The sequence below is a fragment of the Camelina sativa genome, chromosome 14 (genome assembly GCF_000633955.1).
Source record: "Camelina sativa cultivar DH55 chromosome 14, Cs, whole genome shotgun sequence".
Taxonomy (NCBI): Eukaryota; Viridiplantae; Streptophyta; class Magnoliopsida; order Brassicales; family Brassicaceae; genus Camelina; species Camelina sativa.
Genome location: NC_025698.1, coordinates 30,086,929 through 30,099,327, shown reverse-complemented (window position 1 = coordinate 30,099,327; position 12,399 = coordinate 30,086,929). Strand labels below are relative to the sequence as shown.

The 12,399-nt window shown below is 36.1% G+C and overlaps 1 long non-coding RNA gene across 1 annotated transcript; it reads left to right on the top strand.

Annotated features, from left to right (window-relative positions):
* Positions 10,671–11,798, top strand: LOC109128824. Its single transcript, XR_002035131.1, has 3 exons — positions 10,671–10,795; positions 11,060–11,379; positions 11,420–11,798. It is a non-coding gene; the product is annotated as an uncharacterized LOC109128824 (long non-coding RNA).

Genomic DNA, 12,399 nt, shown 5'->3' with positions numbered 1-12,399 from the left:
GGTTGAAGAAGAACGTAGTAAGCACAAAGACGCACTAAAGAAGCTGGTGGTACCTTGGTGGCGGCTGTAGGGCACAGCGCAGAGCGCTGTGCAGGGCAGATGCAGAGACGCAGGACGCAGTGCAGAGAGCATGCGCAGGGCGTTGTACATGGAGCTTGAAGCTGTGCGCAGAACCATGATAAAGAATCAGAAGCTTGGCTGGGGTTGAAGGGCTGAGAGCCGGACATAATCTTGTCTAGGTTTAAGGTGTCTTCAGGACACTCTGATGAGAGACGAAGGTGGAGCTGCTTCTTTGGGGTTCTAGAGGTGTTTCAGGGTTATACATGGAGGGGATAGCTGAACTAGAGACAGAGAGAGGAAAAGAAGAAAAGTTAGATCTATTATGTGTTTTCTTCTTCAGGTTTCTTTCTAGTAGTTCTCTAAGCTTGTATATGAAACACTAGTGTAAACCTTGGTTGATTGATAGTGAATGTTTGTGGGAGAAGGTTCCCACACGAGATGTACCCTATGCATGAGGGGAACTCGTTAAATCTCTGTGTTATGTTTATGTTATGCATATTGATCTGTGAAGTAGACGAGCAGTAGGGGCAGAGTTACGGTATGCGGTTTACTACAGAGGTGAATCGGGATTTGCGATTCTCAATATATATATATATGGAGTTTGACATCGAAAAGAAGAGAAAGAAACAGAGCCAAAGTCAACTTGCCAGACCACCATAATCAGTTAAGATTTGTTGATAAAATCGGCAAGTCATCCTTGGCTCATCCTCATTCTCTATTTTTCCATGCAAGACTCCATGATACAATTGGTGTGATGACTCCCATCATCTTCAATTCTTTTTTGTACCTCTCATATTGTTTTGTGATCTTGTTGTGCCAAAGTTCTTACTCATGATGAAGGTATTTATCGACATGTGTAGTGAAATAGATATGTGTGCATAAAGTTTTTTGCAATATTATAAGAATAGTCTTATCTTTTATTTTGTTGTGGTTGATTATGACAAAAGAAGTTTAAACATAAGTCAGAATATATTACCGACAGAACCGTCTTTGTTTGGTAAATGTCGACAAAATCATCTTAGTTTAAACATAAGTTTTCGGTTCTCGTTTGCGGTTTTTATAAGTATAAAGGAATTTGTTTTGCAATTTTTTTTTTTAATATCGAGATTGATCTTACATTATTTTTAGTACTAGAAAGTTATAAAAAAAACAATTCCGTAAAGTTCTCTAAACTATATTTGTTTATTTTTTTCTTTTTTTTGAAAATATGTGAATTTTCATTAGTGAAAATGGGTTGTACAAGATACAATAGCTTTGCTACCGGAGGATAGAGCTTTGCCAAAAAGAGGTAAAAAACATGACCTATCTTAGATAGATAATGAAATAGGGGAAAAGACCCTAAACATATTCTTAACCATTCACGCATGAGACTCTTGAAATTTTTCGTGTGGCTCTTTGTGAGAATTTCTGTCACAACCCGCTCCCAAAACCTTTGGGGAAAACACTAGTTTACTTACTAAAATTTTATTTTAAACCACTTCTATATAATAAAAATAAAGTTACTCATATTTCCGGAAAAAACATTACTTAATTAAAAACTTTAATGTATTATTTCAATAATCTTGTCAAAAAGAAAAGAAAAAATGTCTTAAATAAAAAAGAAATCCAAATTTAAAAAGAAAGATAAGAATAATCGGTAAAATTAATAAACCCAATATTTCCAAAATCACACCACAAAGCGAGAGAACTTGTGCAACTACTCGAGATTCTCACCGAGACTTGAAGAGAAAAGATTAGGGAGTGAGTAATTAATTACTCAGTGAAGTGGTCAACACTGTCCACCGAAACATAACCTTACAAATATACTTTCACACAACTTCCAAACACTAGCATAAAATCAGACAACAAGCATATAGCTTTCACTTACATGAAAGACTACAACGTTCAACATAATTAATTTTCATAATAAACTTCAGTATTTTACTTTGATTATAGGTTTGGCCATTAACATTTTTTCTGGCTCCCAAACCCCCTTTCTTAGAAGACCACGGCCAATAGCTCGATTCTTCCCCGAGATGAACCCGTCAGTTCATTACAGTCCATCATTCTCAATCCCATTTTTAATTATTTTTTTAATAATTTTCTCACCACAAAGACTAAAGTACGACGTAAAACATTAACAAGCAACATGCATCTCACGTCCTCATGCAGCAAGCTTTACGACTTAAAGACACTAATAATCTACATGCATCTCACGTAACCATATAACCATGCAACAAGCATTATAGCATTTAAATATTACTACTCTAACAACCTAGCAACCAACAATCAATAATGTCTAACTTTAAACTAACGCTTATCCGATGCACAAAAGTGTAAATGAGGTGATATGAATCCGCAAATCCCTCCTCCACCTGATTGAAGACGACGACACTAGGAATGGAGAAGTTGAAAGCGGTTAGCCTGAAACTTGTACAAGAAGAATACTGTTCAGCACCTCAATCCGGAACTTGCAGAACTAGAAAACCAGAACAAAGGAACCAGAGACTTACTGCCCAAGGAACCAGACGACCTAGCTTGCAGACGGAGAAAACAGAAACAACAACAGACGACCTAGCTTACAGATGCCAACGACCCGACTTGCGACAGAAGGAACCAGAAACAACAACCAAAACTTTCAAATAACTTGCAACAGAAGGAACATATTAAAGAAGCTAAAACAGTGACTTGTAGAAGATGAGAAACAGATTAATGTTTGGATTTCCTTACCCAAACGAACCACCAGTGATGGATCTCGACTCTGGTGAGAGAAGTGAACGATGAAGACAAACGGTGACTCAAGCGGTGGTGACTACGGCTCGACGTAACGTGGAACTTGATCTCAACGAGGATGGTGATGGTGACTTGAGATCCAGATTTACGGAAACAAGGGAGTGATCGAAGTTGGAATGAAAACTTTGTAAATGGCTATGACGAAGAAGACAATACGTACACCCATATATACACACTCGCTTAGGGTTTTTGTTTATCAAAGGGGCTGGGCCTTTAATGGGCCTAAACGGATCTCACAGTTCTCCCCACTTCAACGGAATTCGTCCTCGAATTCAATGTCCCTAATAAAGTTATGCCTTCGTCCTTAAAAAGTTCCGGGTAGTATTTCCGCATAATATTTTTAGATTCCCATGACATCTCCTGAACCCCATCTCTCTCCCAACAAACTTGAATGGTCTTAGCTTTCTTTTCTCGAGTACCATTTTCTCTGCGACTTACAATTGATACCGGTTTTCCGTTTACCGATAAATCTGACATAAGGTCCTCTGGTGGCTTTGAGATGATCAGTTGTGGTTCTGTTATCACCTTTCTCAACACAGAAACATGGAATACATCATGAAATGCCGCTAATTCATCTGGCAGGTCTAGGCGGTAAGCTACAGCTCCAATTCTCTCGGTGATAGGGTAAGGTCCCATATATCTCGGCTTAAGCTTTCCTCTTTTAGCCCAACGGTTCAGTCCTTTAAACATTCTCATTTTCAGATACACCAAATCCCCGACCTCAAATTCCAGATCCTTCCGTCTCTTGTCTGCATAACTTTTCTGGCGATCATGAGCTTCTTTTATTCTGTTTTTGAGCAGTTCCACCTGCTCAGTTGACTCTTGAACTAACTCAGGCATAATGTCCCGACGCTCTCCCACTTCAGTCCAACAAAGTGGTGTGCGACAAGGTCGTCCATAAAGAGCCTCAAATGGGGGCATGCCAATGCTAGAATTGTAACTGTTGTTGTAAGCAAATTTCACTAAAGGCAAATATTTTTCCCAACGACCTCCCCAGTCGAGCATACAAGCTCTAAGCATATCTTCCAACGTCTGAATTGTCCGCTCAGATAGACCGTCTGTCTACGGGTGGTAAGCTGTACTTAAGTGCACACTAGTTCCCAAGGCTTTCTGAAATGCTTTCCAAAACACTGATGTGAACTTTGGGTCTCTGTCAGAAACAATGCTCACAGGAACTCCGTGAAGTTTAACTATCTCATTTAGATACTTCTGAGCTAAGTGTTCTGCTGTGTCCTTTTTATTCACTGCTAGAAAATGAGCTGATTTTGTAAGTCTGTATACAATTACCTAAACTGCATCTCGCTTACTTATCGTCATTGGAAGCCCAGTAACAAAATCCATAGTCACCATATCCCATTTCCATTCCGGCAGTGGTAAACTCTGTAGAAGTCCACTTGGTACTCTATGTTCCGCTTTCACCAACTGACAAGTCGTACACTTTGCTACCCAATCAGCTACTTCTCGCTTCATTCCCATCCAATGATAATACCTTTTCAAGTCTCTGTACATCTTAGTAGAACCTGGATGAATGGCAAAACGTGATTGGTGTGCTTGCTTCAAGATCTCTTCTTTCAGAACTTTATTAATCGGAACACACACTCGACCCTTAAAAATAAATGTTCCATTCTCTGTCGTGTGATAACTTCCAACTTCAGCTTCTATTGCTTTCTTTGTCTCAGCATCTTCCTTTTGTGCCTCACAGATTCTCCATAGTAGATCAGCTTGGTTTACTGCTTTCAGACCCATTACATCGTCATCAACAGACGCTTCGCAAATATTCAGACTTGATAAGGCTGAATCCAGCTCTTGCACTTCCTTAGTTCCATTCACATCATTTCTCCTTCTGCTTAGTGCATCCGCTACCTGGTTAGCCTTTCCTGGATGGTAAGCAATATCCAAATCATAATCCGCAAGCAACTCCACCCATCTCTTCTGCCTCAAATTCAAATTTGCTTGTGTGAAGATATACTTCAGACTCTTATGATCAGTGAATACTTGCACCTTTTCTCCGTATAAGTAGGATCTCCAAACCTTGAGAGCAAAGACAACTGCAGCTAACTCCAAGTCATGAGTAGGATAATTAATCTCGTGTTTCCGCAACTGCCTCGATGCATAGGCTATGACCTGACCATCCTGCATAAGTACACATCCTAATCCCATTCCTGATGCATCTGTATAAACCACATAAGGTACTCCAACCTTTGGTAAAACCAACACAGGCGTCTGATTTAAATGCTCCTTTAACTTTCCAAAACTGGTTTCACAAGCTTCTGTCCACTCAAACTTTGCTTCTTTACACGTCAATTGAGATTCAGATTTACGGAAACAAGGGAGTGATCAAAGTTGGAACGAAAACTTTGTAAGCGGCTATGACGAAGAAGACAATACGTACACCCATATATACACTCGCTTAGGGTTTTTGTTTATCAATGGGGCTGGGCCTTTAATGGGCCTAAACGGGTCCAGTCTGTTTGTACCGGGGATTGCACAATACTAAGTAAATAAAGGTTTTGGGGGAGGAGTGGAGCTAGTCCTTTTATTAACGAGGTAATTTGAGTTCGTCACTTACAAAAAGCCAAGATTAAGTTCGTCAGTTCACAGGAGAACTAACAAACAGAATAATGACGAGCTCGGAAGTGGAAACGAATTACACAAAAAGCAATAACAATAATCGATGCAATGTATTGCTCTCTGGGTAATGTCTGGGGTCTGGATCCGGTTCCCAATAAATGTCTTGAGCTATTTATAGGTGAGGTGTGGAGTTAGAGCACATTAGGTTTTCCACGCAAATTCCCGAAATTGCCCTCTGCGGAACTTAATGGACTTTCTCCCAAATTTGTCGGGCCGAAGTCACAATTTATACTCTTGTTGGACCGAGCGGCATATTAGGGCGAAGCTCATATCCAACACAGTCCCTTGAACAATACATGCGGTGCAGTTTTAATGTTGTTATGAAACCGATTGTTCCTTCCCAGCCAAATGGCGTACACTACAAGAAAACATATCGAATTTCAACCAGAACATTAATCGGAAAATAGTAGATGGCTACTTGTGCCACCAGTCTCCGAAGAGTTTGCGTACGAGTAGCACCTGACATACCCATCCAAGCCGAGAAAGCTTTCCAAGTATGAAACACAAACGGGTTGTACCCGAGTATTCTTGTTGTCTGCAGCCACTACTTGTTATTTTTTTGTGTGTGAAATTTGAATGAATTTTATTGTTTGTTTGGCCAATGCAGCAACTAAAGAATTAATAATTAGTAGGTCAAAAGTTTAAGAAACAAAGGGACATACATATGGGTGTAAAAAAGAATTTCACAATTTTTGGTCATACAAACGAACCTTTCCCGGTAAAATCTCCTTTTAAAAAAATTTCCGTTTATGAATGATAATACGTACGGAGAGGTATTGGTTTAGGATTTAGAAAGAATTTTAATGACTTTATGTTCTTGCTGATTGTTAGAATCATAGAAAATTGAAAGTTAAAAATGAAGGATTCTAAGAGATTGTTTAGGAAGTTTTTTAAAATCTTGATGATTTGTTTTTTCTAATCTTGTAAAATCTTTCTATTTGATGTAAGAGTTTTCATGACTTTTGTTATGAAGGAAATGACATAAAATCCTAAACCAATAACATAAAATTTGAATTCATTAACAAACCAAGATTCTTTTGTTTTACTTGAAAAACATAAAACTTTTAATGATTTTATAAAACTGTTAATCCAATAACACTAGATTTATCAAGATTTTAGATAACTTTTTACAAATCCACAACCAATAACACCAAATTTTTAAAGAGTTTTTAAAAGTCTTGATTGAATAACAACATATTTTACCTAACTTTTAAAGTCATTAAAATTCTTTCTAAATCATAAACCAATACCTCCCCGTAGTTTAACGCTTAAATAGGAACCATGTAATTTCATGGATATATTATATTCTAAACTTCCAATCAATATGCATTTAATGTGTTACCAGTGAAGTTTGTGCTATCGAATTTGATTGTAGATACATGTTTTATTTGAAATATGAGATTTGAGTTTGCTTTTTAAAAACGAGAAAAAGGCTAATGAAGACACAAGTGAATCTAGCAGACAGTTGCAATTCCGACAGTGAACTAATGCAATTAGCGATTTGAAATCTTGAAATCTAGACAATGATATTCACTTTCGTACAAATTTTAATATTTTTCTTTAATGACTGTGATACTACAGAAAAGAAAATGAGAAAATTTTGTGGTGAATGAGTTTTGAAAAAAATGGAAATGAGTGCTTATAAAGTTGACCCTAAAAATATGTTTTAATGTTCCAAAGAATCTTATCTTACCTTTGGTCTGACCGAATTGGTATCTATTTGTCCAATCGGATAGGACGTTTCATAATGTCATGATGTGATCCATCGATAGAATATTAACTTTGCAGATTAATTAGTTTACTAAATTTATCTACGAGCTTAATGAACCTCAAACGAGATTAAATTGCTTTCACACACGGGTACCAATAAATAACCATATTTTTTGTATGATATGAATATTAACTTATCATACCAATACCATTTTCGATCTTTTTACAGATGATACAGAGAATAGAGCAAGTAGCGAAAAACCCCGAAAATCTTCAGAATAACAAAGCAAACAACAATCACTAAACCAAACTAACATGCTAAGGAAAGGACAATGGAGGATGATAACAACTTGGATTTGGAAGGACCAGGGTGCAATAAAGCAAAGCTCAGAGTGCAATGTATATGCCTTGAAGTTGCCACGAGCAACCAAGATCCGAGACCAGCCCTCAAACCCCAAAAGGCCAAAACAAACACTGCCTACAGCCTACAGCCACTCCGTTGACGAAACACGTAATGATCCTTCAACTAAACAAACATGCAACTAGTGAGCTCCTTTGACGATAAGATGAGTTTCCAGTATATTCTCACCTTAAAAGGCAAATCTAGAATTTTCTATATGTATTCCATTTTTGTCAATATTTATACTCCATTTTATCCAAAAAAAGAACGAAAAAAAAATGAATATTGTAAATAGTCTTTCAGGTTTGTTAAACGAATATGAGTCGAATACTAAGAAATTACGACATGTGGATTTTGTGTCGCAAACTATATACAGTAAAACCTCTATAAATTAATAATATTAGAACAATGACATTTTATTAATTTATAGTGATATTAATTTATCTATAAATTAATATTTATTATTTTATAGTATAAATTAATAATTATTAATTTTTAGATATATTTTAATTGTTTAAATTCTTTAAAAATATATAGATTGAGACAATGTTAGCAAGATTAGACTTTCAAATGTTATAAATTTTATGGTTTTGGAATTGAATTTGTAATATTTAGAAACATTATTGACAATAAATTACGAATATTATAAACAAGTTGGTTTATACACATGACATACATAAACTCAAATTTATGAATAATAATATCAATTGTCATATTTTGGTAGCCTATAAAAGTATCAAAATAAAAATGTTGCATATCTACAAATTGAAAACTTTAAAAATTTTTAGCTATTTTTACGACATTATAGAGTAGTTTTCATTATAATTTTAAAATACAATATAACAATTTTTTTCATAGATATGAGTTCTAGGAAAAAATTAAAAATTTTAAAACATACATTATTATATCAATATATATATATATATATATGTATAAGTAAATTTACATGATTATTAATTTATGATATTATTGGAATCATATTTTACATAGGGATTTCAAAAAAATTATTATCTTATTATCTTATCGAATTTTGTTATTTTTTACATTGTACCAACTTAGTACCTACAAAAATTATTAATTTATAGTGTTTATTAATTTATAGAGTATTAATTTATAGAGGTTTTAATGTATATACGATGCCTTTGGTGTAGTGAGGTTCGAATAAATTTGGAATTCGAATATGATAATACGACTATAAGGTCAGCCAATCTTCAACAGTGCTGATTATATTCTTCAATATACGATAGTGGTCAAAATTCCATTATTATTTTTATTCTTTGCTACATGCCTACATGAACTAAAAAACCATGCATGGTAAGAAGACTATTCTTATGTGACAACTGACAACTTTTTAAATTTCAATTAACTCAATACATGTACACATATCTCACTACACATGTCTATAAATACCTTCATCATGAGTAAGGGTTTTGCCACAACAAGATCACAAGACAATATGAGAGGTATAACAAAAAGACATAATGATGATGAGAGAGTCAGACCAATTGTATCATGGAGTCTTGCATGGAAGAATAGAGAATGAGGATGAGCCAAGGATTACTTGCCGATTTTTATCAACAAATCTTAACTGATTATGGTGGTTCGGCAAGTTGACTTTGGCTATGTTTCCTTCTCTTCTTTTCGATGTCAAACTCCAGATACTATCTATCCATATATCATCGATCATGCATCACGATTAGGTTGTAGTGTCACTGAAATGTGTGTTTTCATATACGTACGAGTACTTGGTGACTGCTGATAGCATATGCATTTTTTTTTGAAAAGTAGAAGTATAGCATTCATAGACCATTTAAACAGATGAATCATCCATACACCAGAAAAAACAAAAAACACTCAATTATTTCTCAAGAAGCATGTGCAAAGCGATAAAACAAACAAAAGAAAGAAAAGTGAAAACAACATAACTTTAGTGTTTCCTGCATTCATTTTGTTTAACACCAAAAATTTGTCTGAGCTTAAGGACTTGTTGATAAACTTTCTCAGATGTTAGGGGTAGATCATCATCCCAACAAAAGGTTCGGCCCAAAAAAAGCCCAAATAAACCTGAAAGAAAAGAGGGGTATTTTGGTCTTTTCGGAGGACGAACCAACACAGTTTCCTATAAATACGGGCGTACGATGTTCGAGGAAAGGGGATTGCTCGCAAAAGGAAAGAATACAGATAAGAAATACAATTTCTCTCGTCCAAAGTCTTAAGTCGACGAGCTACAAGCTCGTCTCCTGTACTAAGTTTCGTCATTTTAGCTCGTCTAAACCAAATTGTAGCCCGTACTTTTGTGCCTCGGCACCAATCTATAAAGAGGACTTCGACCTCTTTTTACCGAACTAAAACATTCTAATTGTGACCGATTTGGACATCAACAACATCAGACTCTTGCAATGAAGCAGCAACACTATTTCGTTCAACGCATCTCTTTCCCCAAGCCACGATCTTCGGACATGCAGCTTCTGACAGAGAAGTCACCACATTTCTAGAGTGCGTAGAACCAACTGTATAATGGGACAAGAACTATGTCTTCATAACCAAAGGTCTCTCCTCCAAAGTAAGATTTGTCTTCAAGCTCTCAAGAAAATCTTTTATGCCTTTGTCTTGTTCTTCTCCTTATCTTGTTTCCCCAAATCTTTCTTCCTGCATCAAATGATATCTGCATTTTGGTGAATGGAGTCAAAACCAAGTGGACATAAAACACAAACCGAACAAGAAACAGAGGAATTTGATAACAGAAATGCGTTAAATCTAGTTACCGTTTTATCAGCGAAGTCAGCGCCGAACCTTGCAGTGGCTCTAGACTGAGGATCAGTGGGCAAGAAAGAGGCAGCCCCACGTCTCATCAATAATAAAAATTTAGAGACTATTTTGCATATAAAACAGTTCAACTCTATTACAAAGACAAAAATAACAATTTTTTACTTTAGAGGTGGATACAGAAATGGGTTGGAATAGATTTTTACTTTTTAAAGAGTATAGTTGCAAATATAGAAATGAGTTGGAAATGCTTTAAGATCCAAAATTTTTGAATGTTTAGTGTAAGCCCATATTTAACTTGTTTATATTAAAGCCCTTACCTTCAAGGCTTCCGCATAAAACCCTAGCGTCTCTCATTTCCTCGTTCTTGTCACTTCTTCGCTTGTGTGCTCTCTTAATCACGAAAAATCATGGAATCAAAGCCAGAAGAACCTGTTGTTACTTACGTCTGCGGAGGTAATGCTCGAACCATCTTCTTCCTCTCGAAAATTTCTTCCAATTTTTGGTTTTAAAATCGGACAGGGTTTTCTTGGAACTCTTTCAACCCTAATCCTTTAGGCAATCTCATAATTGGCTTAGTTAGGAGGCATGCATGAATCAATCAGACTCTGTTTGATCTATTTGACTTGAGGTCTTTTTGAGGCTTTTGCTTAAATCAAGCTTCTCCCAAGCAGCCTCTCAGACATTAACTTGTTTGTCTGAATCATTTTGGTTTGTAAGATTGTGGTCAAGAGAACACTTTGAAGCGTGGAGATGTGTTCAAATGCAAAGAGTGTGAGTTCCGTGTTCTCTACAAGAAGCGTACTCGTATTGATCCAACAGACAAGAAGCCTAAAACACGGTACATACCGGCGAACTAAATACTAATCGTTAATCCTACCTTTTCATTGTTGATAAAATTCTGTAAAACTATATAACTTCTCAACGAAGTTTCCTGATCGGTGTTGTAATCCCTGACTGGCGATATCTACTCTGAAGTAATCTATCTCTCTTTTGCTGTGTTCTCTTCTCCCAATTGGTCAGCTTATTCGGTGAAAAAGGTTGTATCTATATAAGAGGAAGAGAGAAACTACCAAAAAGGGTACTTGCGAAATGCCTTGTAGGAATAGCTATCAGAAGAGTGAATTAGTGCTTTAGGATCTGATGAATCCTTAGTGGTAAGAGCTATGTTTGAACTAGTCTCTTTCTTTTCTCTTTGTGAGTTCTTCTCCTTACTCACCCCAACATGAGTAACTCCTCTCCGTTTCTCTTGACACTTGTCTATTACTTCGTACTCTCGCTTGTCTTGTCCTCAGTGTAACATTTATATCCGTGTTGCTTTTGGATTTCATCATAACCACAAGGACTTCTCCCTGCCATGAAGACCTTTCTCTCTCTTTTCACTCGTGGTACTTTTAGTTTGATCTCCCTCAAACACCATTTCATAGCCTTCGCATCTCTCCTCCCATGTTGCTTGTTTTGATGATTTTTTTACAATGTACTTTTAGACTCCCGTAGTCTTTAGCAACACGATCTGTCGAACCTGTAAAGCCATTTAGCAGAATAGCTTGTTAACTTTCCATGTTTTGGCAAAGAACTTGAAACGCAAGGAAGATTCTCTTGATTTGTTTGGTCTAAAGAGGAAAATGGGCTTTTATCATCGGTCAACTTTTTTTTTTTCATCTGTAAAAAAAAACTAGTTGTTAAAAACTTCAAATATACCTAAGCAAATGCCATTAAATTAGCATTCACCAAAATATATTTGAAAAAAAAAATGCATCTTAATGATATTACAATACTTTACCAATTACCACATGATACAAATATATATCTGGAGTTTGACATCGAAAAGAAGAGAAGGAAACAGAGCCAAAGTCAACTTGCCGAACCACTATAATCAGTTAAGATTTGTTGATAAAAATCGGCAAGTCATCCTTGGCTCATTCTCATTCTCTATTTTTCCATGCAAGACTCCATGATACAATTGGTGTGATGACTCCTATCATCATCAATTCCTTTTTGTACCTCTCATATTGATTAGTGATCTTGTTGTGGCAAAGTTCTTACTCATGATGAAGGTA